Source organism: Aptenodytes forsteri, unplaced genomic scaffold, assembly GCF_000699145.1.
Source record: "Aptenodytes forsteri isolate BGI_AS27 unplaced genomic scaffold, ASM69914v1 Scaffold1, whole genome shotgun sequence".
NCBI lineage: Eukaryota > Metazoa > Chordata > Aves > Sphenisciformes > Spheniscidae > Aptenodytes > Aptenodytes forsteri.
In genome coordinates this window covers 6,320,336-6,326,183 of record NW_008795035.1, presented here as the reverse complement: position 1 = coordinate 6,326,183, position 5,848 = coordinate 6,320,336, and positions in this window count along the sequence as shown.

Below are 5,848 nucleotides of genomic sequence, written 5' to 3'. Positions count from 1 at the left end.
TTTTTTTTTTTTTTTTTTTAAAGAATTAAAAAGTGGCAGCGCTAGCGAAGGGTAATTATCCCTCTGTTCCAGCTGAAATACAATTAAGGCAGCTCTCCACAAGCCCCCGGGATATTGTGGTTTACTAATTAACAAGCGGATATGCTGTGGCCCCTGTCATGGCAATTACAGCATGAGACAGGCTTCAGGAGCTCTAATTACACGTCAGCCTGCGACACACGCTGCAATACAAATTAACGAGGGCCCGGGCTGGCGACGGAGGGAGTCTACCCAGCGAGCGGCTGAGCCGGGCGGCAGGGATGGGGGGGACAGGGATGGTGGGACCTGATGTGGCTCCAAGCCTGGGAAGAGCGGTGCACGCTCTGGGGTTGGGAGGATGCAGGGAGCAAATTGGGGGTAAAATACCCCACGGTGGCCAAAAAAAGGTGCACGGGAGGAAGGAGAGGGGCTTTTGCTTTGCGGAGCCGTGGTCTGATGAGATGAGTGGCATTTGGAATGACTGCAATGAATAGCAAGTATCGCATCTTCCGACGTTAATTCCCAAACCAATAAAGCCGCTGTTAAGAAAAGAAGTCAGATGGGAAATACCCAACAGGGTTTTGACTGCTGACAAATAACTAACAGGGCTCCCAGAGCCAAGAGGAATTTTTCTGACAAATTTTTTATTGGGAAAGTTATGCAGTTTCAGGTTGAGTTCAACTAATATCTTTGGCCAGGTATGGAAAAAAATAAAAAGCATCAGGATTTTTGTAAACGCAGTTTTGACATGTTGCATTTAAAAAAGCTGTTTCCTTTCAAAACGTATTAAAAAGATATAATTAAATCAAAATACAGACCACACACCTAATGAGGACATTTTGTTTCTGACAAAATGAAACTATTTCTATCAGCTTTGCTGATATTTATCAGATTTTTGCTGGTCCCAGCCCAGCAGCGACACAGGTTTTCTGTGACATTAGTGTGCATTTTCAATTTATTGCTCCTGCCGTTGCCGCTTCAGCACCCGCCTGCTGCAGGCACCCGAGGAGGGACGGTGGGGAGGGGACGCGGTGGATGCCCCGGGCTTTGGCCACCGTCATCGCCTGCAAATGCCGCTGCAGACGGGGTGGTTCTCGGGCAGCGAGGAGGATTTGGGGAGGCTGAAGCGAAGCCCCTGGGTTTTGGGGCTCCCTCCAGCATCACGCAGGGGTGGGATCAGCGGAGCTCAGGGGCAGCCCTTGCAGGGGAGGAGGTCTCACGCTGTGGGGGTGCGCAGCAGGTCCCTCGTTTGCTCCCGTCTGTGACAAAGGGCTGAGACGAGGCAGGCGAGGGGTTTTTGGACTTATCCCACTCCAGGCATGGAGGAGACCCTGCCCAGGTGCTGCCAGCACCCAGAGCAAGAAGCCACTGGAGGCCACCTCTGCTGCAGAGCGGTGGCAGGGGGAGGGCGCGCACCTCCTCGCACATCGCTCCCAAAATAGATCTCATTAACCATCGCAATTAGCACGAGCTGGGCCCTTTCTCCTCGCCGCCCCAGCCAGAGCCATACATAAAAATAACTGTTCATTACACAGCGGGCAGAGCCCGGCTTATCGCTGCAGACAGGAAATTGCTGCGCAGAAACTGCACGTTTCACTTTTAATAAGTTTGGCAATAAAATGTCTCATCAAATGAGGCCACGACAGGGCGATAATGAAGCTTCCGCGTGGCCCGTAATTGCTTAGTGCTCTCCTAGGGGTGAGCCAGAAATTGGGGAGCAAGGGGGGAGCCGTATGGCAGCAGCATCTGCCCTCACCTCCTGCTTTGGGAGCGTCCCTCCTTATCCCCGGCAGCATCCCCGCGGCACCGGCACCCATCGGGACATGGTTGAGGAGGAGGTCTGTTCATGTTGGAGGGATACAGGCAGTTTCCACGGAGCAGCGGAGGAGGTGTCAGAGCAAGAGGGAGGCTGTTGGTGCTCCAAGGGAAAGGAAAAGGTTTTCTGCCTTCCAAGCAGGACTTTTCAGCACTGAGTAGTCTTCAAGGCTGGGCGGATGCTGTCACACCCAGTCCGTCTGTGTCCTTAGCCAGGAGGGGTACGGTCTCCTGGAGGTTTTGCACGAGTTGGCTCAGGATGGGGAACTCAAAGAGCAGCTACGGCTGAAGCATCAAGGGCATAAAGCAGGAATGAGGAAAACACTCATTGACCAAGATCCTACGGACACTCCTCACTGCTTCTCAAAGGTCCTTGATGATGGGAGCTGCAGAAACCCTTGGCTTCTGCGGCCAGTGTTAACACCTACACACTTCTTGCCTTCCTGCCCTTCAGGTTTAAGGTGGTTGAGCATGAGCCTGAAACACGTGTCCAGTCCCAGCCCAGCTCTGCTGAGCAGAGAAGCCAAGGACTGGCGAAGCATTGGAGGACGAACCACTTTGCCCTCTTCAGAGGGGACCGAGGCATGGCAAAGGAGAGGTCCTGCAGGGACCCCTGTGCTGGACCTCTACTACAGAGCGAGAGGGCTGCAGCACTCCGAGACGCATCGTGGCAAAGGCCAGGGAACACTGCTGTGCCTATCTGTTCTGATGTCCTCACGCTGGTGACCTCAGACCAGCAGCCCGTGACATCTGCAGCCAGGAAGCATCAGCCGTCCGAGCCGGTCCCTTGCACCAAAGGATGGTGGCGGTGTTTCCAGGTGCTCCCTTCATGATGAGACTTTCTTTCTCTAAAGGAAACCAAGTCCAGCAAGGGACTGGTCACTGCCCTGACCTGCTTCTGTAGCTCCCCAGCTTCTGCTTGATCTTCTAGATGCTGAGGGACACAAAGCAACCCTGCCGCAAGCCTATTTGGAGTGATGGGAGCAGCTCGAGAGAGCTCTCGTGGGATGCCCCAACCCACGGGTGGGTGACGGGGAGGCACCATGCAGCCAGCAAAGCCCAGGACGGTGAAGCGGTCCCTCATCACCCTTGGAGGCAAAGCTGGGTCCTTGCTGCCTTCTTCAAGTTACCTTACCCCTGAGCTCCTCATTCCCACCAGCTGTCCCCCATGGCAGAGAGGGGGCAGAGAGGTCCAGGGGGACACGGGTGCAACCAGCCCTGCAAAGACGGGCACGAGCTCCGGCGTCACGGTAATGGGAGACAAAATGAGCTGTGTCCAGGCTGGGACCAGGAAATGAGGCGGTTTAGAGTCACAGCAGGAACGTGCTGGTGCTGTCGGGGACCGCTGGCTGCCAGCGGGCTCCCGGGCGGGCGGGAGGCTTTGTTCGCCTGCAGCACTGCTCTCGGGGAGTTTACCTGGAATTACTGATCCGCATTCATAAACATGATCACGTTAATTGGCTGCCGTGGCTGCAGCCGCCATCTCCTCCCAGCGCTGGGACTTCATCTCCCTTCCCATCCCAAATGTCAAGATGTCTCTGTTCCTCCATCCGCTCGGCACCGCAGCCGAGGACGGAGAAGCGGTTGGAGAAGGGAAAGAGGCAGAGGACAAGTGAGTCCACGAGCCTGGAGCCGGTGACAGACACCCACTGCCACCACCTCCGCTCTGCAAAGCTGCGCCTTGAAAATAAACTGCAGGCACCTTCTCGAGGGGACCAGGAGCTCTGCAGGAAGCCCTGTAGCTCTGGGCAACGATGACCTGGGGACAGGCACCTCGGCTGGAGACCAGCTTTTATTGCAGGAGCAACGAGCAGGTGGCAGGAGAGGGACCAGCTCCCAGCCGAGGACAGAGCCACCCAGGCTGCTCAGCCTGAGATCAGGCTCGCGCTTGTCTCGCTTGGAGCGGGGCCAATCACTTCTAGTAAATTATTCATCCGACAAATTTAGCCTGTTATTCTAGTCGTGCTCTACCCAGAGTTTTACAGATTTCGTTATTATTTCAAATTGTGCAAACACCGCAGAAACCTCTCCCGGGCTCTGGCATGCTCTGCCTTCATCTCAGCTCTCGGCTCATCTGCCACATCTGAAATGGGATTTCTATCATCTGGTGCCAAGCCCTCCATCCCTGCCAGGCCACAGGACCTTGTGGAGACGGGTGGCATCCCTGTTCGGCACAAGACTTCTACCGAAGGGAGAACCATCTACCATGTGAGAACTATCTACTGATGACCCAGAGGTCAGTGGGATTAGAGGAGGCCATGGTACACCGATGGACCCATTCAAAGCTATTTTGACATTTTTCTACCTCCATCCTTGCATCTGGGGTAGGGGAGAAAAGACACCACTGTTCCCTTGCAGCCTGGGCTATCGTGGCCTTGGGAAACCGGAAAAAGCTTTTCCGTTCTTCCCCATGTGCCCATTATTTCTCCTGTCGAGGTTTCTTTGTAACCACGAGGGTACAGCTAAAACTTCGCACTGCCAAAGAGGATAGAGTGCCTCTTGCAAAACATACAGCCTGGGAAGGAAGGAGTCACTGAGCAAACATGAGGGGAGATGGATGGGTTTGTTGTGGACAAGCCAAGAGTGATCAGCCCCAGGAGTGCAACAGCAATGTGCCTGGGGAGAACCTATCAACCAAGAAGCACCGAACGGTCGAGGTGCTCGAATCTCCCGTCCCACCGCAGGGCATGAGGGAGAAGAGCAGCCAGTGACGCCACCTCCTCGCCCGCCCGGAGCTGGCAGAGAAATGCCACCAGCAATGCAAGCCCATTTCCCTCACACCAGGGCTCGAGTTTGCTCCCACTTGTGCAATGACAGTCAGTTCACACCTCACTTAGGGGGAGAAAAACGGGGCAAAGAGACCCAGGAACCCCAAATGAACCATCCCCAAGAGCTGTAATGCACAGTTTCACCAAAAACACCAGAAAAGAGTATAAATTTCTACACAGAAACCTGCCAGGGCTCCCTAGCAAGTCATTGTGGGACACTTGAACTACTTTCATTAGGGGGAATTAATTAGCTGAACAGCAGGGACAGAAGCAATAGATGCAAAACAGAGCATCAAATTTAAGGAAGAGGTTTACTAGCCAGAAGAAAAGCATAAAAGAAATAGGAAAAAATAAATCATAGGGTCATCTAAATCTTTTCTTTCTGACCAGGCAAAAAGGGGGAATGATGGAGCGTGAAAACACTTGTACCGTGTCCCCGCGAGCCCCCTCGGTGGCAGGGAGAAGGGATGCTCGATGCGGGGCCCCGTGGGATGAGGACGGATGCGGTGCCTGGCTCCCTCTGGAAGACTAGTGATTTTGTTGTTGTATGGCTCATCCCACCACAACAAGTCACAGTCTGCCCTAGGGTGCACGGCCTCCCCGGCGATGCTGAAGGTGCGGGGACAAGCCAGTGGCCGTGGCCTTTCTCTGCTTCTGACCACCTCGGCCGTTGCTTTTGTGAGCCTTGAAAGCGAAGCAACGAGGGGCCGGTCTGAAACCCCATCTGCACCTCTGCCCCATCCAGAGCTGCCCCCCACGACCCTGGGGAGCACCACGGGAGAGCTTGGAGGATGCAAACCTCATGCTGCGGTGCCTCAGCCCACCCCGCAGGAGCGGTGCTGCCCAGCCAGCAGCCTGGGGGACCCCAGCAGGAGAAGGGATGCCCACAGGGTCAGCACCGCACCCCAGCAAACGCAGAGCAAAACCACAGCACGTCGGTGCTGGGCTGAGCTCCAGGGCGTGAGGCTGGGTACCCTGGCGTGCACCCCCACCCCAAACCCACCACCCAGAAAGGTCCCCTCCCATCAGGGCCAGAGGTGGGACGGGCTGGAAGCCCTGAGCAGCCCCCAGGTCCGGGCCGCGAGCACCAGATGTGCTGCTCCGGCGGCCCAGCACCAGCACCAGCACCAGCACCCCTCGCTAGCCGAAAAAGCCTGACTGACTGACTGACTGACTGACTGACTGACTGACTGACTGACTGACTGACTGACTGACTGACTGACTGACTGACTGACTGACTGACTGAC